Raw genomic sequence first — 25,675 nt, 5'->3', positions numbered from 1 at the left:
ATGTCATTAACTATAGATACTATGCTAAACAGCAGATCTCTGGAACTTACTCACCTTGCTTATCTGGAACTTGAAGCACATGGGGCAAGAATTCTCTGGATATATGTAGTGCCTTGATTATGTGATAATAGGATGTGTGTACATACATGTGCACACTCACCAATGCATATGCTACTTTGTGTATCAATTATACCTCAGTAATGCTTTAAAAATATGAAACCATGGGGGCACTTGGGTGGCTCAGTTGGTTAAGCATCCAACTCTTGATTTGGGCTCAGGTCATGATCTTAGTTAGGGTCATAACACTGAGCACTGCAGGGGGCTCTGCACTCAGTGGGGAGTCTGCTTGAGATTCCCTCTCTCCCTCTCCCTCTGTCCCTTCCCCTAATTGTACTCTTGCTCTCAAATACACACACACACACACACACACACACACACACGTTTCACATATTTCATATGTATGATTCATATATTTCATATATATGTTTTGTATACTATATATATGTATATATAATCATAATCATGAAAGACCCTAAGAATAAGTTTAGAGGAACAGGATGGGGAGCTAAGAGGTTGGAAGTATGGTTGAAGTATGAATGGTCGATGAGAACATGAAGATGTTACATAGAGACTTAGTACCTTGGCTGCAGAGTTAGTGCTATTACTAAACAGAGACATATATGATTGAAGAGATACAGGTTTCCCTCACTACTTGAAAATAGTACATTCTCATGAAAGATTTAAAGGGAAGAACCAATTACAGGTATCCTAGGTGGCTCTGTTGCTTAAGCATCTGCCTTTGGCTCAGGTCATGATCCCTGGGTCCTGGGATTTGAGTCATTCAGTGGGGAGACTGCCACTCCCCCTGCTTCTGCTCTTTCTCTCTGTCAAGTAAACAAATAAAATCTTTAGAAAAAAAATTACCATTAATTTACATGGAAAAATTCTTAGTGTTCCAGTCCCAAGAAATAGCCTCTGTTAGCCTTTTCCTGATATCTTAGGACATACCTTGCTGATGGTTACACAAGATAAATGGAGGGGAAGCACAGAGCTCACAGACGCAGTTCAAAGCATATTCCCTGGGAAGGAGGGGGGGTCCACTGTAGCTCCTGGGTGTGTGCTGCTTCCCTAACGGTTTACTGCAAAACAGATGTGGGTGTGTGGGGCTTCCGTAATGGTTTGCTGCCAAACAGATGCTGAATGCTATTTTGGCTTTTCACCATTTTTCATGAAATTGAGAAATCCTTCTTGGATTTCCTTTGGTGTGTGAAAGCAGGGACCCATGTAGGTCTTTCATAAAAGCCCGCTGGCATAATGCAAGCTTGAAAACTTGTGGATACCTATACATTGATGTAAATGGAAGAGGCCAATGTTTTCTTGGTTCAAATATATAGAGGAAGGAAGGTGGTTGAAGTTAAGGAAAGGGTAGAACTGATAGAAGAGTTTAGGGAGGAAGGTAGACAGGATAATGCTCATAATATGGATGAGAGATAGTTTTAGTTGCCTATGAGGTGGAGCCAGAGTGGAAGGAGAGGTGGAAATACCATTAGTTAAGTGGAGAGAGGGGAGGTGAAGTAAATTGGAGGCTTTTGACTAAAAATCCCGCTCTTTTCTTAGTAATGCAGCAGTGAAAAGAAAAGGCTGATGTAGTGCAGTGGCAGGGGTGGTGGTGATACAGTGTAAGGAACTGGAAAAGAGCCAAGATGACATAAATGATCAAAGGGTCAAATGTCCTGTGGCCTAGATTAGATATACAAATGGGCTGCGGCATGGACACAGTATAAAAACAAGAGATTTTGTGTTAAGTCTGGTAATTAAAACAAACGCACACACACACAATGAAGAAAGCATTCTCTCCAGAGAAAGTCTTCTACTTCTTCAATTTGACATGAAGCCAGCAAGCCCTTGGATTTGGCATGAACTAATCACAAACTTGTTGATGTTCTTTCATCAAGGCTGCGGTGGACCGGAATGCCAATAAGCAAAATAGTGCCTTTCTATTCCAAGCACTAAGGTTCCAAAATGTCTTTTCCTAGCTTTAGGAAAAACAAGCATCTGATTTCAAAAAACCTTGCTATAAAGAAAATTTAAACTTACAAATTAGAAGACTTACAAATTACAAATTATAAATTTCTAAACTTACAAATTACAAATCAGAAGACTATTAACTATGTGTACCTTACAAAAACAAATAAAGAAATAAAACCACAGAACAACAACAACGCAATATTTTCTTAGCAAACTTAATCCTCCTGATAGAGTGATATATTACTGAGTACCTTTACTCATTCTTTTTTCAGAAACATATCTGTGATGGAGAAGCATAAAAATATGGCAAAATCTGCAATCCTTAAAGATCTAAAATGGTTCTAGAATGATAAAATTTCAAGGTGGCTTAATAAATTTCAATATTCAGTTAGCTTCCCCCCCCTTCTGAATGCATCAGGGTCTCAATTGCCAGCTATTGGAAAAAACCATGTGATTTATTGATTTTCATTAGTTAGCAACTGTAAAATGATCCGAACCACAGGAATTTACAAACGGCAAGCCATGTAGCAACAAGCAGTAGTTAAAAAGTTCCATCAATTTCCTAGTAACCCTAGATGAAACTAAATTATACCTCAGTTTTCTTATCTGTAAACTGGAGATAATATTCCTTACCTTAGGTGCTATGAATGGTTAAGAGAAACGAGATACATAAAATACTTTTGCAAATTCTAAATCCTTGGACAAATACAGTGTTACCATATTAGATAGTTATAATCCATGGGCAAGAGGGCTTGCAAAATCACAAATTAACAATTATAAAATCAGAAAGCACTTGTTGGCAGGTAAGGTTATCTAATACATTCACCTGGAAAAATAATGGACTCTTAAAAAAAAAATTAGCCTTGGCACCCACTGGACAAATGGGTCACCTTCCTACTTAGTTAATTGAATATTCTGGCACAGGCTGGTACCCGTGTCAGCTTCTTTCTTTGGGGGCTGCAGTGACAGAGAATTCTGTCACAGGCAGGGTTTAACAATAAAAAAATGAGTCATTTAGGTTTTTATTTACATTAAGCCTTTAGGCCAAACCAAAAATCTCACTACCTGTCAGCAATGTCCGTTATACAGAGGAACATATTCTAACTACAATTGCTATTGTTCACACTATTTCGTTATCCTAAAGAGTCATTCTGGCAGGGATTCAGCCAAAAGAGAGGAGAAATGCGTCCAAAACAATAACCATAAATAAAACATGAAATCTACAGAATAGAGTGTTTGATGCATATCTGACCTGAATACTGCATCAACCTTGAGCAAAACAGCTGGATCACAAACCATCTAGTCATCACATGAAATAGAGGAAGGTAAATTGAGGACAGATTACTATTGTTCCTACTTGCAAATTTTTCATTTATACAATTTCTACAGTGTGAAAGTTTTCACAGTGTAATTCTGCCAGGTCCCAACTAAGTAAATTTTAGAACTTTCTTCAGGAGAGCTGGTAGCATGCGGGCTGTTCGAGTTGTACCTTTAAAGAAAGAATTCCGTTTTTTGTTTCATGCATTGCAGTTTAGATTTTGTTAAATTTGTTAAAGATCAAAATACAAAATATCATAAATGCAGTTATATGTAAAGAGACACCTCTGCTAAGAGTAGGTAGATTATAATCAACATTTTGGTATGTGTATTTATTTTTGGATCTGTTTTCCTACTTCTTTCATTATGTATGTTATCACTCTGTCTCTCTCTCTCTCTCTCTCTCTCTCTATATATATATATATAGACAGATATATATATATAACCTATATTACTATGGCTTAAAAATTATTTTTAAGGACTGCTTAATATTTTATTATATAGATTCACTGTACTCTAGCTAATTATTTTCTTCTGATCCCTTTCTGTATTATTTTAAGTGTTGCAAAATATATTTTCTATATGGGAACAGAGATTTATTTCCCTGCATTAAACTTCCTAGAAATATATGTCTTGGGATGAACTCTTTTAGGGTCCTTGATACACAAGACTTCTGCTTTCTATATAAAATGATTATATAATACAAAGAAAGGGTATTTTAAAGCAAATGGAGTGAGGTTACAAGGAAGCCATTTACTTTGGTTGAGACAAAGTGGGATCAGCTAGATCAGTAAGTCTGGAAAGACATTATCGATATTGGGAGTAGCATCTGGTCCCATAAGGAAGAAACATAAAGGATTTTTTTTTAAAGATTTTATTTCCTTATTAGACAGAAAGAGAGCATGCACAAGAAAAGGGAGTAACAGGCAGAGGGAGAGGGAAAGGCAAGGCTCCCTGCTGAGCAAGGAGCCCGATGTGGGGCTCTATCCCAGGACCCCAGGATCATGACCTGAGCTGAAGGCAGACGCTTAACAACCGTGCTGCCCAGGGGCCCCCCGAAAGTATTTTTAAATGCTTTCTTCCCATTTGAGATAACTGGAATCTTAGACATGCTACTGTCCAGAAGGTCTGCTTTCTAAAAAAGGTTTCTGTTCATGTTTCTAACTGATGCTTCAAAGGCAATTTTATGTTTTAGAAATTTTATGTTTTTACGAGTTTGCTCAACAAAACAAATAGAAAGGTCCCTGATTTTTTTCAGAGCAAAGTTTAGAGTCCAAAGTTATCAATTCTGAATATGTAATGACGTGGTCATGGCAGTTCAAATGACATCCTCAGAGGAAATTACTGCAAAAGACTTCTATGCAGAAACTGTTTCCAGAGATTAGGCAGAGGTAAAGAAACTATCCAGGGCTGACCAGGCTGAGCCAGGTCAGGCACTAGCGAGAATGGGACTCACTAAAAGTGGGCCATCGATGGGAATGTTCAGGGGCCGGTTCAACCGTGTTCCCTGAGCTCAAGTCAGAGCTTCTGCTGCCCGAGAGAAGCTGCTGTCTGAAGAGGTAGCTACTGTCAAAACCACAGCTCAAGGGATTGGGAAGAAGATAATGGGAGTGCACCTTGATGTCTCTGTCTTGCCTTCTTATTTCTTGCTTGTCTTTTCTGTTGTTGGAATCCAACCAGAACCTGGAGTGTAGGGGATTTTTATCTATAGAGATGAGCTGTCTTGAGCATGAATGGGAGCAGAGAAGAGTCAGGAAAGAATGGGGTAGGGGTGTGTATATATCAGGAAAGTGAAAAAAAAAATAACAGCACATGTAGAAAAGTAAAAAGGTAATTGATATCAATGCTTTGTAAACCTTAATGTACATACATGTCATGTGAGGATTTTGTTAATGTGCAGATTCTGATTCAGTACATCTGCAGTAGGCTAAACTAAGACGTGTTGACTGATCCCCCAGGGCCTCCTGAGTTTGCTATTCCTCAGATTACACGTTGAGAGGTAAAGACTTGTACCATTACCAACATCACTTCCTCTTAGACATTTTGAACGTAGATTTCAGTAATTTTCCAAGCAATTACCAGAAATCAGCAGTCGTGTGCCATGCATTTCAAAAAGCACCGCCTTTGATCTGTGTAAGAATCCCCTAAAATGTGGGGATCCTGTTGCAGATGCTGGGTTTCTTTTGTTCGGGTGATGGGACCATACAGATAATAAATACACATATAGTCCGTGTCCAGATTCTCAAGAAACTTGTTAGATGGGAGAAATGTTCACCACACCTTGGGAGCAAAGGCTTTAAGTGTCATATTCCCAGATCAAAGGAGAACCTCTAAAATAAGATTTGTAAGAGCCACACATTAATAATCCACATTTAAGGATAATCAGCAGACATTTCACTCTTTGAGATGGGAGGACCCAAGTGCCGTAAGCAGTCTCCATTTACCATTCGATAAAAATTTCCAGTTAGAGTTGCATGAGTTCACAGTTGTGTGTCAATGGAATTCCTTTATTCTCCTCTGTCAACAGATAAAATAATATAAAAAATTATGTATATAATTACGATGTGGTTTAGAGTGGTGGGGTCTTGAGATGTCTTTAGCAGGAAAAGCTGGTCCTTTGAAAGGGGTCTTGAGATGTCTTTAGCAGGAAAAGCTGGTCCTTTGAAAGCAAGAGGACAGGACCAGCGGGGGGGGGGGGGGAAGAGTTGCTGTATTGGGCTTGTAAGGAGTAGTAGATTATAAACTCCAGAGGTGGGGGGAGGTAAGAAAAGGCAGGCTTCCAAAAGGACTTTCATATGCTAAAGATGACCCACAGAATAGTAGAGTCCTGGCTATTGTCAGGCTACGGTTGTTTTTCCGCTTTAGCAAAGAGGTAAACTTAAGATAGTTCAGAAGTCTCCTGGAAAAGATTCTAAGTATTTGTCCATGGGCCCCTGGTTATAAGGAAATATAATTTTTATTTATTTTTTCCCTTCTGCTTTTGTTTCCCGCATCACTTATGGGAGGGAGGGTGATGTTAGGGCTCCAGGAAATTGAGTCTATGGGTATCTGGTAGGTAGGCTATTTTTTTTTTTTAAAGATTTTATTTATTTGTGAGAGAGAGAGAGCACACCGGCAGACAGAGTGGCAGAGGGAGAAGCAGGCTCCCTGAGAAGCAAGGAGCCCGATGTGGGACTCGATCCCAGGACGCTGGGATCATGACCTGAGCCGAAGGCAGCCGCTTAACCAACTGAGCCACCCAGGCATCCCTGGTAGGTAGGCTATTGATAAGATTGCTTTTTTCTTGTAAACCACTCAGACGTTTGTAAAATGATGGAGACTAATGTCCTGCAGGACTGTGATCTCTGTCATTTAACCATTGTTTCTTTTTCCTTCCCTTGATTTTAGGGCAGTGAGGATTTCCCCAGGGAAAGTCACACAGGTCCCATGGTGGGGTGGGGTGGGGTGGGGTGTGTTTGCCCTCAGCTTGCCTTCTGCTTCCCTCCTCAATTAACATTGTTGTGGCACTCTTAATTTACTGGCCTTGACATGTCATGGTTATATTGGATGTTAATATTCAGGGAACTGTTCAATGGAATACGGGAATACTAGATTATCTTTGTACCTTTCTGTAAACCTGAAATGATTTCAAGATGAAAATTGGAAGATTGTATAAATACTATATGTCAACCCAGAAGAAAGGGAAGGTGAAGTAGTCTGTGACAAAAAAGGTAATTTATTTTCCTGTCTCTTTATAACAAAATGCAGCTTGAAAGGGCTACAGAAGGTTTGGCAAGCAAAAATTCTGTGCCAAAAATCAGGTAGGGGAACGTGTATTTCCTAAGGTCAGCCTGCTTGGGTTCAGATCTCAGCTTTCCACTGACATATAGAGCTGAGGAAAGTTCCTTCATCACTCTTTGTCTCAGTTTCCTTATCCATGAAATGGCACAACATCAGTGATCTTCTTAAACACTGGGGTAATACTGTCATTTATGATAAGAAATGTATATTTGATTTTTGTCTCCATTTCCTGACAGGGCTCCAAATACCATTAGAATCTCTGAAGTGAAAAATTTCCTTTTGTACGTTGATGGTTGACTGACGGGGCTCCTGGATAGCCTGCTGATTAAAGCTGGTTGCCAGGGAAACCAGTCCTGGGTTAGAGGGTTATAGCTTTGTTCCCACCTCTGGCCCTGACCCTCACCCTGACTGCGGGGGAGGTGAGGGAAGAGGAGCAGATGGGGATGTTGAGTTAATCCTTAATGGCCAATGACTTCATCTATCCTATGCTTATGTAATGAAACCTCTGTGTGAATCCCAAAAGTATGGGGTTCCGCTCTTCCAGGTCGCTGAATACATGAAAGTGCTGGGAAGAGGTGATGACTGGAGAAGTCCGGGGAGCTCCACACTCCTTCTTCCCTCAAGCTTTGCCCTATGCGCTCTTCCATGGGGGTGTTCCTGAGTTCTAGCTGTTGTCACAAACAGGTAATCTTATCAGGGAACCATTTTCCTGAGTTTTGCAAGCCTTTCTAGCAACTGATCAAACTTGCGGGCATATTAGGAACCTCCAGTTTAGAGGTGGTCAGCCACAAGCCCAAGTGGACAATCTGGATTTGTGGTCAGTGTCTGAAGGAGGGCAGTCTTGTGGGATGGAGAGTTTCACCACATCATCTGACAGTAACTTCAGGTGGATTCAGACTGTTTTACCTTGGAGTATACTCGGCTGGTGTCAGAGAATCCCTTGGTGTAGGAGAAAAAAACCACCCATTTGGTGAATAGAGGTGAAGGGTGAATGTCACATGTAGAGAAGGAAAACAGGTGTTTTCACTTAACAGCTATTATAAGGACTAAATAAAATCACATATTTAGAGCATATCATAGGGTGCCTAGGTGGCTCAGTTGGTTAAGCATCTGCTTTTGGCTCAGGTCATGATCCTGAAGTCACAGGATGGAGCCCACAGGAGGCTCTCTGCTCAGCAGGGAAGCATGCTGATCTCTTCATTTTCTCCCTCTGCTCCAACCCCCACTCCTGCTCTTTGTCTCTCTCTCTCTCACTGAAATAAATAAATAAAATCTTTAAAAGAGATAAAGCATATCATAGCGCCAATAATAAGTGCAATAAATCTACTATTTTTAGTACTATTAATGTCATTTTTAGTCAACTGTCTTTTTTACTAAGTCTGTACATCTTAAGTGGAGGATCCAATACATGTCACCTAATCTGCCTAAAAACACTTAAAATTTAGCATTGTCATCAGAGCTTGACAAATGAGGAAACTGGGAATGAGAAGGTTTACATTGGTTGCTCAACATCATCCCCTCAATCAGAGCATAGTTGGACAAGACCCCAATCTGACTGTTCAGACTTTTTTTTTTTAAAGATTTTATTTATTTATTTGACAGAGAGAGATCACAAGTAGGCAGAGAGTCAGGCAGAGAGAGAGAGAGAGGAGGAAGCAGGCTCCCTGCTGAGCAGAGAGCCCAACACGGGATTCGATTCCAGGACCCTGGAGATCATGACCTGAGCTGAAGGCAGCGGCTTAACCCACTGAGCCACCCAGGCACCCTGTTCAGACTTTAAGGTTTAGGGCACTTGCTCTGTCATGCTGTCTCTTTTATGGTGAATTCTTGCCCTTTTTTTTTTTTTTTAATGCAGGGGAAAAAAAAACTAATTCCAAATAAAAATATTACCCAAGATCTGCTTGGACCTCCCCATCACTTCCAGTGACCTATTTCCCAAAACTCGCCAATTCTCTGGCTGTTTGCTCAAGAGGACAGAAACAGCTTCACATACTCTCTGCAGAGCCTTAGGCTGAGAAAACAGATTACTTCTGAGCTGAAGGGTTTTCTGAGTATCAGAAGAGGGGGATAGACCTCCTCTCCACTATTCTATTAATGACAGGCACAGAGCATAGCACCTAGATCAATTAGCCATGCTAGGACACCTACATCCCACTTTGCCTAATTATCAGACTATAGTCCCCAGGGGAAATGCATAGAGGGCCTTGCTGCTAAGCAATCTTGTCATCCAATGCCAATCACATATTCAAGGCTAACAGGAAAATTCCCCACAGCTGTTCAGATGGCTTGTGTATCCCTTGGCCGCAGTCTTCGCCACCAAGTGAGGAGCTGAGCTCAAGGGTGTTTGATAAAATACTGTGTTCAGCTCTTGAGTTAGAGCTAGGGAAGACTCCCAACCATTCCTTCCACTTGTCTGTCAGTTGCTCTATTTATTATTCTTCATCTGGGTCCCCGCACCCATTCCTGTCGCCAGACTTTTATCACTGTCACTTGTGAGTCTTTGTTCGTCCTTGGAGAGCACTGTATTGATTCTTCCTCACTTTATGACGTATGATATAATACTTGTTGGTTATGAAAAATGGGCAGTTGCCCATCAGCTTCCTGGAAAAGGAAAGTTCATTAAGTAAGGGACCATTTTTACAGCATGACAAAGGGGCTACTTTTTTCCTAAATGTTTCAGGTAGTGGAGTTCTTTGGAACTAGACCCAGATCTTCTGATAAGAACAAAACAATGAAATGAAAAACAGGAAATAAGAATACAGTTCACTTTCCGGTGGACATAGTTAGCTCACTGATGCTATTATGGTGAGAAACAGGAAAAGAAGACATCTCAGGTACACAAGTTCCTGTGTCTGAATTCATCACTCTGATTGATACAGAGTCCCTCAAAACCTGTGACCTCCGCCCCATGGGTGAAATTGATAATAGTGATCTTACACAGTTTTAAACCATGAGAGACTATGGACTCTGAAAAACAATCTGAGGGTTTTGAAGGGGTAGGGGGTTGGGAGGTTGAGGGAACCAGCTGGTGGGTATTGGAGAGGGCACGGATTGCATGGCGTACTGGGTGTGCTGCAAAAACAATGAATACTGTTATGCTGAAAATAAATAAAAAATAAATAAATAATAAATAAATAAATAATTAGATCATTAAAACAAAACAACAACAACTAAAAAACCCCTGGACATTTGCTTTGTTTCCTGTAGCCAAGAACCTCTTTGTACAAAGTTGCAATAATTGTCTCTGGTTTGCAACTTCCATTTTGTGTCTACCTTGATTTAACCACTTAGTGCACTAAAGGCATGCCAGAAACAGCAGGGGTGCCAACCTAAAAGGTATAAGAAATTCACTGTAGCTATGTGTGAGTGTGCGTACAGGGACGTATATAAATATATATGTATATCCATGCAATTTTATATGTATACATCTATTAGTTCATTCAACCTATTTATTGACTGCATACTCTATATAAGTATACTTATACTCTATATAAGTATAAGTAAGTATAAAAAAGGTGAGGATAAGCCAAACAGAAGGAGGCCTGGCCCACACAGAACCTAAACAGCTGGAGAATGGCAAGAAAAGTAAAGAGACAATTATTACATACTATAATAAATACTGATAAGGAAAAGTGAGCCTGCTGTGAAACACATGACTCAGACTTGAGACCTGAGTGGTCAGGAAATGCTTCTCAAATGAGGGCCATCTGAGTATTGGGCCACTTAACCTGAGACCTAAAGACGAGGAGAGGAGTAATGAAGAGAGGAGAGAAGTGATGCGTAGATTTCCGGGAAGGGCTGTAGCGAGAGAGACAGAAAGAGAGGAACATTACAAAACGTTTCTGGGCAGCACTGAGAAATCTCTTTACAGTCCTAAATTTACTGTCTGATTTTCTGCTGAAAATTGTACAGTCTGCATGTATAAATTGGGAAGAACTTTGGTCTTGTTCTACACTTTCTGAGATGCTTTCCTGTATTCTTTGTCTGATCTTTTTATTTTCTTCCAAGTACTTTGTCCTATAGGGAGCTTTCCCTGATACTCCAGGCTGGTCCTTGTTCTTCTTGGGGCTCCAGTGGAATCTGTGTTGCACTGAAGTATTAATGTTTTATCGGTCTTCCTATGAATCTGTGAGGCCAGAATATAGTAACTCTAGAGCATAGTTTTTGAAAATCAACATTGATCTGAATGGTAGCTCTTTGGGCCATCAGGAGTCCCAGTTCCTGAAGATCCCTCAGGTCCTCATTTAGATTTTCCCAGCGAGGCTATGGGACCCTGAAACATACTTCTTCCTGTCAGGAGATCCACCCAATGGGAGCTCTGCCCTTGGATGCACGTTCTTCCTGGGCTGAGGCCAATGATTAGTCAATCTTTCTTACCAGACAAGCTTCGACTAATGATGAGCTACTTACTTCTTTCCTGATGAGTGAATTTACTAAATAGTTGTGAGGAGAGAGTACATTCCCGGGCTCAAGCAAACCTTTTAACAAATACCAACAAAGATAGAAAAAGAAAACTGAAAAGCCTTGAAGAAGGTTTGACTCATAATAGCTTTGAGTAGGAGCAGTTTTAAATGGATGTCTGTAAGTTGGTGAAACGGAGGTTCAGAGATACAAAACAAGTTACAGCTAATTCAGTATTTAGGCTGGTTACAGATGATTGAGCAATCTGACTCCAAAGCTTGATCTTCCCCTACTCTGACAGACCACAGTTCCTCCCAAATCAATTAGTTTAGCCACCTGCTATCTAATGAACAGCTTTATCATTAGAGCCTGTAATGTGTTGAGCTTGGGTTCTTGGCAGGCGACAGACAGAACAGGAAATCTCCAGAAATCCTGACCTGACAAAGTCGTTTGTGCACACATGTACGTCTATGCATCTGTGTGTGAGTATAAGGTCTCCTGTGAGAGCTTTGGGTGTTTCACTCTTTTTGCTTCTTCTGCATATTTTATAAATAAATTTTAGAGAATAAGTTGTGACATTTGTTCCTTTGTGAGGCTCTCAAGTGTGTAAGGGTCACTGCCTGGCTCACACATTTGATCCATATTTGCAGAATAATTAGCTTATCATATGCCCCCTCCTTACTAAATTTGGGTTTTTTGAATCTCTCTAGAAAAAAAAAGAGAATAAGAAAAAGTGAGCCATACTGTCATTTATAATGTTCTCTTAGAGACAATTGGAAGAAACCTCTAGGAAAAAAAATCCAGTAGTTTGAGTAAAACTGATAACTGACATTCATAAATTAATAGGTAAAGATTATCCAATTGTATTATTTACTGCCCTCCCAAAGACAAATGACATTACATAAACTCATTTGAATATTTCTATTTTACACACACCTTGTAGGTTACCAGGGAAAAGCCAATGTCAATATTTAAGGCTTGAAGTTAAGAATTATCATCTGTAAGTGACCAGTTGCTCTCCAAGATGCCAGTAATTCAGTCTTAGACAATTCCTCATGTATCTTCCTCATCATTATTCTAGGCTGTCAGAAGGCATTATAGCTCATTAATTAAATGTGAGCACATTAATGTTGGATTAATACAGGGATTAAACTGTTAAAATGGCGAATATGTGTTTTGTAGGATTTGAACCAGTGAATCTGTACTGAGATAAATATAGTTATTAAATAAGTAACCCTATCTTATATGTTTGGGTCATATATATGTGTCTGTTATAATTTTTGTAGAGAGAGAAGGATATTAAATTAGGTTCTCTACATTTCACTTAAGAAGTCACAGAAGTACTTAAGCCATTTGAGCATAGCTTCTGACAAAACGGTTAAACTTGAAAATGATGCTCAAAGGGAGATAAATCATGTATGTGAAAATTCGTAGTTTACGTGATATTACTTCTTCTGTACTTGATATAATCATGTCTTCAGGGACTGTTGAGCAATTAAGTATTATTTTTGCCTTTTAACCAAAATATCCTAGGGTACCATGATTTTATGGTATTTCTTCAACCATTAGTTACTTTATGGCTGTTGGTTTATCTTCCTACATCCATTCTACTACCTAATTTTCTCATTTGCTTAAATGAAGACCTGAGTGTGTTTTCACAAAAGTTCTGCAGAGCCAAGTTTGTGGATTTTATTAATATTTGCTCCTCGGAAACCTTTCCAATCCACCACCTTGTACGTTTGGAGCTATGCTATTACATATTTGTGTTCGTTGAGTTCAGATGTATACGTGAACTACTAATGTGACTGTAAATATGTCTTTAATCCTTAACTTTAAATGTTTTGGGAAAATCTGGATTGCTCAGGGGTGAGAGATCAGTGCCGCGCAGGGTTTTCTAGCCTTGGCACCATGGGCATTCGGAGGTTTTTCCTTGGTGGTAGGGTCTGTTCTGAGTGTTGTAAGATGTTAAGCAGCATCCCTAGCTCCTAACTACTAGATTCCAATAGAAATCCTTGCCCAGTTGTGGCAAATAAAAGTGTCTTTAGACATTGCCCAATAGGCCTTGATGGAGGTGCGGGGCAACAAAATCACCCCAAAATAAGAATGACTGAAAATTCTGGAGTAAACATTTTAGAATTAGCTATTTGCCTGAGCCTCATCCTTATAAAAGTGAGCTCCTTTCACCATGAACCAAACATAAGCTCATGGTCATGTAAACTGTTATTAATTATCCAGAAGTCTATTTTTATGTTTAAAGTTACTGTTTTCATTACCTTTCTGTCCAGCTCTTGACATTTGGCTTGTTTTCTATCTTCGGTCCTTCTAACTGAAAGTTTGTCAAGCTTATTCAACCATAGAGATTTATTGAATTGATGGTGTGAATTGATGGGCTTCCCTTCATCCAGTCTTTGCAATGTGACCATACGGCTCCCGCCGTAAGAAGAAGAGTCTGTTTTCTCTCCTTTTGAATCTGGATTGGGTTTGTGACTTGTCTGGCCTACAGACTGTGGCAAAATTGATAGTGTGCCAGTCCTGAAGTTAGGTCTTAAGATGTCTTGCCTGCCCTGCTTGAACTGCCCTGCTTCAACCCCTTCTCTTGAACCCCTGAACCTGCCGTGTGAACATATCTGGACTTACATGTTGGAGGATGGGAGGGATCCCAAGACAAGTCATCCAAGCAGAGGCTACCAGGGATGATCCTGCTTTGAGCCAGCCAGCCAGCTGACTGCAAAATCAGGAGCGAGTTCAGCTGAGATCTTACAAATCCACATCAGAGGAATCCTCCTACCCAACCCAGAGACCCAGGAGCTAGATAAATGCTAATCATTTGAAGCCACCAAGTTTCAGACCTGGTTATTTATGCAGAATTATTGCTCAATTGATATACTTTATTGACTTGATTTCTCAGATTATCTCTAAAACTTTGAACCAGACTTCCTCCTTTAGCTCATTCTGCTTCAGCCACTCCAAGTCGGATTAACTACTGATCCCGCTTTTGTCCACAACTGGAGCCCAGCCCCACTTCTAAGGATCTCGTAAGTCCTTTCCCAATCCCTGAAAGGGGCAGAGTGGTTCAGTCATGGACTTTACTTTTCATATTCTTCAAAATGACCTGTCTTAATTTAGAATAACTATAGTTTTGATTAATGCCACAATCTGAAAAGGCCCTTATAATACCTCGTAATAATACTTATATAGACATGTCAGATTTCAAATAAGCAAACAGTTAAATTCATAGATGTGACTTGGCCAGACTTCCCATGAGGATTTTAAACTTGGAATCTTTTCAGTACAATGTATGGAAACCATCTGGGTATTATTCATGCATTCCCACGCATTTTGGCATTGAATCTGGTCTTGTACTATAAATCCATTGTTGGATTTATTGGGCTTAATGGAGTTTTAATAATTTATTCTATCTGATTAAATTTACTGAGTATCTTGGTATTACCTACCCCTTAAATATAGGTTAGTTTATGTAACTTGGCTGATGGATAGCCCACAAGGTGCAGGATACAAGCAAGTATGAAGTAGCCTATGGGACTAACTTCAAGGAATGATCTCTTTGGGGATTTATGAGTCTGTTAAATGTCCATTTTATTCATTATTTATATCAATTTGTGCTATTTAAATACCTTAATATCTGGTTAACTATTATTGGAAGAAATATACTCTTTTTTTCTTTTTTAAATTTTATTCATTTTTTATTATTTATTTTTTTAATTAAAAAAATTGTATAAACATATAATGTATTATTAGCCCCAGGGGTACAGGTCTGTGAATATACTCACTTTTTAAAAAAAAAATTTTTTGGACACTTGCCTAATTGAAATATTAATACAGATTTTTCCCAATACCGGAAAGTGTAGTACCCCTATGAAACATTTAATAAGTCAAAATGTCATGAAGCAAGGAAGCAATTACCATTAACTTATAAGGAAAATTTTTGGATGTTCTCACACCCCAAAAATAACCTCTTTTAGGCTTTTCTGACACTTGAGGACACATAGTGATAAAGGATGCACAAAATAAGACAAAACAGACACAGACCTCATTCAAAGTTAAGGTAGCTTGATGCGGAGATACTAAGTGTAGTTCCCAATGAAGGCGCTTGGGGGCGTCACTGTCGCTGCTCAGAGCGCACGCTGCCTCCCTCCAGAAGGGCTCACTGCAAAACAAATGCTGAATGCTATTTTCACTTTTTTCCATGCAAGTGAAAAAATCCTCTTCGGGTTTCTTTTGGGCTGTGGAAGCGGGGACCGACGTCGGCCTTTCATAAAAGTAAAGTGGCGTAAGCAAACTTTTGAGAAGCAGATTTATACAGAGTATATTGAGATATACAGAGTATATCTGTATATCTAGGAAGATGAGAAATGGAAAACAGTTGGAAACTCAGGATTAAGACACGTGCATGTCCTATTAAATAATTATCAGAGACTATTGTCAGAGCTCCATAAAGAAACCCTTGTTTGGTGGAAAACATGAATGATGTCCGTTAGAGAAGATGCCAATCATATAATCAGAGAATCTACCAGTTATGTAACTATGAATGTCAACAGTGAGTAGGATGATATTTCTCTTATAGAACCATCTGCTTGAAGACAGGAGATATGTTTTCTTTTTCTGTTTCTGACATGCAGTGTGTAAACTAGGACTGTATACCGAAGGTCTCTGAGTCCCACGTACCCTCTGTGGCTTCTCTGGATTCTAAATTCGACCATCTGTGTCCTCAACAATCTGTTCTGTGTAATGATAGAGGACTCATGCCGCCCTAAAAATGCAATTCGGAGATTATCTTAGAAAATAAGTGCACATTGTTGGTGTGCCTGGGTGGTACGCTTGGTTAAGGTCAGGATGGTGAGAGATCACCAGCGTCTCTTTCAGATTCTCTCACTCTCCTTCTGCGCCTCCTGCTCAGCCTCTCTCAAATAAATAAATAAATCTTAAAAAAAAGGAAAGAAAGAAAGAAAGAAAGAAAGCACATTGCAATATATCTGATCAGAGTAATAATCACAAACTGGCAAACTGGGGCCGACAGTTCGAATATCCTGCTGCTGATACACTGCAAGGTGACGTGATACAATTATTCTATTTAGTGGGAACATTAAGTCAATAAATACAAATTTGGAAATATAAACACTTCAAAATAAAGTCAATTTCTAGCAAATGGTATGATATCACAGTACTTTCATGTTTATTGAGAGACCCTATTTCTTGTTCTGCAAAACTGTGAAAGGGAGTACTGTCACATACATAATACCTCATCAGGAAAATTCAACACTCCCAAAAGAAGTTTGAAATTTACTTGGGCATAGTCTCCCTTGGACTTTCGTCTGCCCGCTACTTTTTTTTTTTTTTTAAGATTTTATTTATTTATTTGACAGAGAGAGATCACAAGTAGAGAGAGAGGCAGGCAGAGAGAGAGAGAGAGAGGGAAGCAGGCTCCCTGCCGAGCAGAGATCCCAATGGGGACTCGATCCCAGGACCCTGAGATCTCTACCTGAGCCGAAGGCAGCGGCTTAACCCACTGAGCCACCCAGGCGCCCTGCCCGCTACTTCTGTTCTGCAGTTCTTCCTGCCCTCCTTACAACAACATCTCCTCTTAGGTGACATACTATGTCAACTCCTTCCATTTCTTTTGGGAGGGAACAGGCACCTATGACTGCAATGTAGTACAACAGAAATAACACACTTTGTTCCTAAGTGATGGTTTAATCACAGCAACCATAACATGCGGACTCAGAAATCCATTCTCTAGACCATTTGTTTCCTGCCAGGTTTCCAGACTTTTATAGTCACCTACTGGGCTTTCCACTTGGAAATCTGATGGACACGTCCAGTTCAACACATTCACATTCAAATTAATCCACACATCCCTCCCCTTCATTATTCTTGATATATTTTTGAGATATATATATATCTCAAAGGCAGAACTCTACAGAGTTCACCCAGGTTAAAAAATAATAATAATAATGAAAAAAGCAGCAAGCAGATTTTGGCCACCTGGAAAGCATAGGTTCCACCTACCGGGGGCAGGAGGTACTCAGCTGCAGCCAATTGTCCTATAGAAATGTGGGCCCAGTAGAGCCAGATGGTCTGATATTTCAAGAGAAGCCAGAAATTTGTGCAAAGCCTCCCAATTTTTAAATGATTGCAGTGAATTAATTTTTTAATGTGTCTGGCCTAAAGGGTAAAGTTAGAAATCTCCAGCATGTTAAAAAGAACCTCTATAATCTGGTATCACTCTTAAATTCCCTCGTTCGGTGCCATCCTCACAATTTACTCTTTGGGTAACCAGTGCCGTTTGTTGATGCTGGATAGTTCCAGGCAATTTTGTGTTTCTTTGAGTACCCTCACTCCTTCCAGCTGTCTGCTAACCAACTGTGTATTCTTTATACTCAGATGGGGACCACTTCTCCTCAGCCCCTTGAATATTTACCGCTCCCTAATGTGTGTGATCTCTGTATCTTTTATCATAACACATGCAGTCCTATAATTGAAATTATATGTTTGCATTGCTATCTTCCTATGGCAGTGTGAGCTCTTTGGAAAGAGAAACTGGGTCTTCCTCTTATTTGTGTCTCCAGCTTTTAACACAGTTCCTGACACTCTATGGATATTGAGCAAATAAAACTCAAAAGAAATAATGTAGATATTTTCTAGGAATTTTAGAAATCCCTAGAAAATAGGGATTTTAGGGAAGAATCTAAAAAGTAAATTAGATCTCAGATATTTTTTGTGTTAATTGGAGTTCTATTGGGAGACAGAAATCACAATGATAGTTTGAGCAGGTATAAAGTTGGTAATCAGGTATCAGAAAAAATAAAAAGAAAGCCATAAAGTGTCACCATGGCAGCATTATCAGGAAGTAGCCATTGCTACCAAGGCTGCAGAAACAAAGGAAAGAGGTTGGAATTATCAAAACTCAGCAGGCCGGAGGAGGAGGGGGTCCCAAGGAGGGAAACTTAGATTTTTGAGAGCGGGATTCGGCAGAGCTGGTAACGGAGCCTCTGAGTTGGAGGAGGGTCCCTCAGACCTGTGACCTAGGTGTCGGGAGGGGGAAGGTCCCAGACTGGAGCTAGTGCATGTGGATGGGCTATGGTGAGGCTTGTTCTGTGAGGCTTGGAAAAATTGTGATCGGGATTCAGCTGTGGCATCTGCCAGAAACTGTTACTGCAGAGTGGAGAAGAGAGGCTGAGGTGGGCTGCCAGGGGAAATGAAGGAAAAGAGGCAAGGGTGGCCCCTTTGCTTCCTTTAGCTTTCCAGTCTCCATCTTTTCCCTCCTTTTGGCAGAGCCAAACATGGGATCCGCTGGCAAAGGAGAAATAGGGTTTGCAGAGTCCCAGTCCCAGCAGCAAAATGCTGAGTGTACCAGTGTGAGTTTGAAGCTGAGAAAAGGTAACTGACTGGCATAAAGTCTTAAGAAAAAATGATGGGAAAGTCTGAAAAGAAGAGAACAAGAATTTATACTGAGCAACAGATAAGCAAATACATGGCCAAAGTAAAGGTTGACTTTCTGCTTTCCTCATACAGTCTCTTCTTCTAGACTTAACTAACTACAGCTCTTTATGTCAAATTGAAACTTATTTTCAAGCTCATTTCTTTTTTTTTAAGATTTTATTTATTTATTGGACAGATAAAGAGAGATCACAAGTAGGCAGAGAGGCAGGCAGAGAGAGAAGGGGAAGCAGGCTCCCAGTCAAGCAGAGAGCCCGATGTGGGGCTCGATCCCAGGACCCTGAGATCATGACAGAGGCCTTAACCCACTGAGACACCCAGGCACCCTTCAAGCTCATTTCAAGATCTATCTCTTCCATGAAACTTTCTCCAGGACTCTAAGAAAAAAATGTAATATTGTCATGCTTTAGATTCCATTGAGTTTTCTAATTGTATTAAATTATTAAAAATTAATTGGTACTGTTACTTACTTTGGGATCCTGGATCTCTAAAAAGAAGCAGAATAAAATATACAGTAGGATCCAGTTATGTGCAGCACTTCATGAGACTGAAAAATCAATCAATGTGACCCACCCATTAACAGGCTAGAGAGGAAAAATCAGGGGCACCTGGGTGGCTCAGTGGGGTAAAGCCTCTGCCTTCAGCTCAGGTTGTGATCTCAGGGTCCTGGGATCAAGCCCCACATCGGGTTCTCTGCTTGACTGGGAGCCTGCTTCCTCCTCTCTCTCTGTCTGCCTCTCTGCCTACTTGTGATCTCTGTCAAGTAAATAAATAAAATCTTAAAAAAAAAAAGAAAAGAAAAAGAAAAATCACATCGTGGTATCAACTCATTCAGAAAAATTATTTGACAAGATTCAAAACCCTTTCATGATAAAAAAGAATTTCCTCAACTTGCTAAAAACAATCTACTAAAAAGCTACAGTTAGCCTTATTTTTAAGGGTGAATGATTGAATGCTCTCACCTCACCCCAAGAATGGAGAAAGGAATGGAATTATACTGTTATGATTGCTAAAGTTCTAGCCAGTGCAATAAGTCAAGAGAATAAGGGACATACAGATTGGAAAGGAGGAAATAAAACCGTCACTATTGACAGTTGACATGATTGTTTACATTAAAAAAAAAAAATTCCAAATAATCTACCAGAAAAAAAAAAGAAATTTGGAACTAATCACTGAAATAAACAAAGTCACAGAATACATGGTAAACTTGCCAAAAATCAATGATGTTTCGGGGCACCTGGGTGGCTCAGTGGGTTAAGCCTCTGCCTTCGGCTCAGGTCATGATCCCAAGGTCCTGGGATTGAGCCCCATATCGGGTTCTCTGCTCAGCAGGGAACCTGCTTTCCTCTCTCTCTGTGCCTGCATCTCTGCCTACTTGTGATCTCTCTCTGTCAAATAAATAAATAAAAACTTAAAAAAAAAATCAATGATGTTTCTGTATACTAACAATGAGCACATGGACCCAGAAATTAAAAATACAATATCATTTATAATGGCTCAGAAAATGAAATACTTTGATGTAAATATAACAAAACATACTTAGGATGGGTATGTTAAGAACTGTGAAATAGTGATTTTAAAGAAATCAAAGAATACCTAATAAATGGAGAAATATTCTTTGTTCATGGATATGAAAGTTTAATGTAATAATGATGCCATTTCCCCCGAAGTTGATACAAAGGGCTAACCCAATTTCTAGAAAATCTCATCAAAAATATTTTGTTTAGATATAGACAAAATTATTTTACATTTATATGGCAAGTCAGAGGAATTGACTCTAATGGTAGATAAAACAGTTTCAGAAAGGAGGAGTAAAGGGAGAGAATCACTGCACCCGATTTAAAGACTTCCATAGCTATAGCTATAGTAATTAAGACTTGTAGTAGTGGAGGGATAGACACACAGATAATGAAACAGAATACAGAACCTAGAAAGAAAAATCTCAAAACATGATGTATGCTTAGTCTACTTCTTACCACAATGCAAAAGCAATTAAATGGAAGAAAGATAGCTTTTTTCAACAAATCCATAGGCAAAAACAAAATAAAACAAACACAGAAAACTTTGATCTAATCTTACATTCTATATAAAAATGAACTCAAAATGTAAAGTGTAAAACTATTAATCTTCTAGGAAGAAAAGAGAGAGAAAATCTTTCGGATCTAGGATTGAAAAAGAGTAGACTTAACACCAAAGGGACGATCCATAAAAATGTTAAGTTGGACATCACCAAAACAAAAAGCTTTTACTCTGTGAATAATCCCATGAAGAGGACAAACAAGACAAGCTATGCAGTGGAGAAGAGATTTGCAAATTATATATGGGACCAAGGACCAGTATCTGGAATATATCTGAAAAACAAACAAACGGACAAACAAACAACAACAAAACTCTCAAAACTCAACAGCCCAAAAGCAAACAACCGGATTGGAAAATGAAAGGAAGAATGGAAAGACATTTCACCAAAGAGGATTTGTGGATGGCGGATAACCACATGAAAATGTGCTAAACATTATTTACTGTTAGGAATTGCAAGTTAATGCCTCAACGCAGTATCACTATCGCAAGGGCTAAAATAAGCACAAATAATGAGACTACCACAAATGCTTGCAAGGATGTGAAGATCAGCTGGATCCCTCACGGAGTGCTGATGGAAATATCAAGTGGTACAGTCCTTCTGAAAAGTACTGGTGTCGTCTTTAAAAGCTACACTTGCCACTACAGTATGACCCAGCAATTGGTCTCATGGGCATTTATATCAGAGAAATGAAAACCTTGGAACATAACCTCTAGCAAATGCTTATAACACCTCTACTTACAATGGCTGCAAACTGGAAACAAATCAGCTGTGTTTCAGCAGGTGAATGATTACATAAACTGTGGTCCATCCAAATCATGGAGTAGTCTGAGCATTAAAAATGAACGAACCACGGATATACACAACAACCAGCAACCTGGATGGATCTCCAGAGAATTGAGCAGAGTGAGAATATCCAATCCCAAAAGGTATATGTAATTCCTCGCATGTATCATTTCTGAAAGGACAAAGCTTACAGAAATAGAGAAGAGATGCGTGGTTGCCAGGAATTAAGGAGGGGTAATCTTGGAAATATGAGGATTCTTGCGATATAATCTGCTTGTGTCAATGTCAATATTGTGATACTGTACTATAATTTTGCAAGATGTTACCATTTGGGGAACAGGTAAAAAAAAAAATACATAGAAACTCTCTGAAATCTTTACAAGCGAATGTGTCTCAAAAAGTTTAATTAAGAAAAAAAAATCTTCCCTCTGTGATTCCAATATGAAGACCAGGTTAAAAACCGCTGCAAATTTAACACAGTCCTTACCAGTTCCAGTTGTTTCCTTAACTCTGAAGTAGGGGGAGCCCTCAGCAGCCCTTCATGGTCAAGTTTGAGCTATTGTTTACCTTAAAGTAAAATTATCAGCTAGTAAAATGATCACCTGTCCCCTTTCTCTGAAATGCATTTTTGATCTGATCTTTGAAAGCGTTAAATTTTTTAGACTTTCAACTAGCTACGTGGGGCGTGTGTGTGTGTGTCTGTGTGTGAGTGTCTGTGTGTCTCTGTGTGTGTGGTTGTGTGTGTGTCAAGTGCTGCTAAATTGATCACTAAAATGCTTCCATGTTCTTTTGGAGTAAATGGGAAGAAGGGCTTGAAGGATACCAAGATAACAGAATAGACCAGACTAAAAAAAGGAAAGAAAAGAAAAGAAAAACAATAAGGAAAGGATTTGAAAACACATCATTTGAAAATTGTCTGGCTTAGTCAATCAATGAATTTATTTATGTGTTATAGGGGCCTATTTATGTTTGGAAAGAGTACAATGGGTAACAATACTCTTAATCAGAATAAAGGGATGGTTAAATGGAGATAATATAGATACATAGGTAAGTATGTAGATTTGTAGTTATATAGATGGGTGGATACCTAATGAGCTTACTGTTCCATATTAATTGTATAAAGTCCTTTTATGATGGATGAATAACTGAGCTCACCAGTTGTTTGGGCTCTGACTTCTAAAAAGTAGCTATTTAGAAAAGTCCACTACGTGTAGAGTCAAGCTATTTAGCCTGTTTAAGCTTAAGTTCTTCATTGTTAAAATTGGAATAATAATTAGGATTACTAGCCATTTTTAATGATTGAATGAGGTAATGAATATACCATTTAGAAAAGTGACTGGAGTCTGATATACACGCGAGAGACAGAGCTGCTACCGCTAATATTCATGCCTTTGCGATAATTATCTTTTTTTTTTTAAAGATTTTATATATTTATAAGACAGACAGAAATCACAAGTAGGCAGAGAGGCAGGCAGAGAGAGAGAGAGAGAGAGAGAGAGGGAAGCAGGCTTCCTGCGGAGCAGGGAGCCCGATGCGGGGCTCGATCCCAGGACCCTGAGATCATGACCCGACCCAAACCACTGAGCCACCCAGGCGCCCCGCGATAATTATCTTAAATGCTTTGTTCTGCTTATGCAGGAAAGTTATATTTTAGATCTCAATAATTCATTTTATTTTTTCTAGATATAGAGCAAAGACCAGAAAACACAAGGCATGGGGGAAAATGCCATCTGTTCAGGCCCTGGCTCTCCAGATCTAGCAGTCAGTAAGTAGTATATAGGAACAGGGTCTAGAATGGGATCAGAACCAAGGTACAGCTTGCTTATGCGTTCGCAGTGAGGAGACAGAACTAGCAGGTACTAAATACGTACAAAATACTAGTGATGTACCTGATGGTTTTATTTCATTTGATTTTATTCTCACACATTTCTCTTTAATAATAATAATGTTTTACATTAATTAATTTTATTAATTCTATTTTACCAATTTAATTATTATTTTGTTAATTGTTATTATTATTATTACCTTATGGGTGAGGAAACAGAAGATATGAGAGATGTTTCCCCAGCATCATTACATTAACAGGTGATGGGAGTCTGCGTTTGAATTCAGAACACTCTCATTCCAAAATCCACACTCTTTTTTTTTTTTTTTTAAGATTTTATTTATTTATTTGGCAGACAGAGACCACAAGTAGGCAGAGAGGCAGGAGGGGGAGGGGGGAGCAGACTCTCCACTGAGTGGAGAGCCCGATGCAGGGCTCGATCCCAGGACCCTAAAATCATGGCCTGGGCCGAAGGCAGAGACTTTAACCACTGAGCCACCCAGGCATCCCCCAAATCCACACTCTTGAAGCTAAGCTTGGATCTTCAGGAGCTGTGTGCATGCTTCCTGCCAAGTGTAGATTTGAGTTTGTTTTATCCCTACAGGTGTTAGGGAAGTCAGAGAGGGTGGGCGCAGGCTGCTTCCATAAGCTTCTAGTCTGACAGAATTTTACTGCAGCGCCAGATACACAATTGAGATTATAAATCAGCACCTTGTACCTTGGGAGAAGTGGAACTTGAAGTTTGATATATTTTCTCTGGACAGTTCTAATAAACTCTGTGATCTGTTTATTGAAGACCTAAGTAGTACTGTAGCACAAAACAAGGACAAGATAATTAGCACCTACACTCTGTTGTGTTAGCCCCTATGTATAATATAACACTCCTCTCAGTGTGTAGGAACTACCCGTTTACAGGCTTGTTTCTTTAGTTTTAACTATGAGTTCTCCTACTAGGACAGGAATTGTGTCTTACTCCTCTCCTATTCTCAGTACATAACTCAATTTCTTAACCATAGGGAATCAATTACTGTTTGTTGAACAAGTGGGCAAAAGCACTATAATGTCATCATGTGGATGTAATAAAATTATGCTTATGAAAATGCTTTGTGGACTTCAGATAGCTATAAAATCAGAGGTTAGCAAATTACAGACAAATCAGCCCAGTGCCTGTTTTTTTTTTTTTTAATATTTTATTTATTTATTTGAAAGAGAAAGAGAACAAGAAAGAGAGCATGAGCAGGGCAAGGGACAGAAGGAGAAGCACACTCCCCACTGAGCAGGGAGCCCAATACAGGGCTCGATCCCAGGACTCTGGGATCATGACCTGAGCCAAAGGCAGAGGCTTAGCAACTGAACCACCCAGATAACCCCCTGCCAGTGCCTATTAGTGTGAATAGTTTATTAGAATGCGGGCCAGCTTGCTAATTCATGCATATATTTGCTATAGCTGATTAGCACAGTTGAGTAGTAGCTAAAGAGAGAATATAGATCACAAAACTGAAAAAAAGGAAAAGACTGTCCATCCTTGTATTAGATGCTAGTTGTTTAGAGGCAGTGCATTTGGTAGTTTTATTGTTGCCGGAAAAGGGAGAACGGAGATGAAGGAACTTCTACAATAGTCTAAGCAAAAAAGCCAGGATAACTTATTCCCATCCGAGGTGAATGAAAAGGAATGTATGTTTATTCATTTAAAATATAGTTAATCAGTACCTACAGTGTTCTCATGACTATTTCAGACATTTGGCAAGTTTATTTAATAAACATCTAGTGAGTAGCTACTATGTCCAAGCACCGTTTCTGCCTTCTTAGAGTTTATATTCATTCCATTTTGACACTTAAAGGAAGAATAACCAAAACTAGGTGACAGCTAAGATACAGGGATTAAAGGACCGGAAGAGTCTTAAATATTTCTCTCAGCATGTAACATAGTAAGCCGCCTCATATTCACATGTATTTGTATGTCTGTCTCCCTCTGTTTGGTTGTAGGATCCCTGAGGACAGTT

Source organism: Mustela putorius, unplaced genomic scaffold (genome assembly GCF_011764305.1).
Source record: "Mustela putorius furo isolate JIRA1106 unplaced genomic scaffold, ASM1176430v1.1 tig00003962_pilon_pilon_pilon, whole genome shotgun sequence".
Taxonomy (NCBI): domain Eukaryota; kingdom Metazoa; phylum Chordata; class Mammalia; order Carnivora; family Mustelidae; genus Mustela; species Mustela putorius.
Note: the sequence above shows the minus strand (reverse complement) of the source record.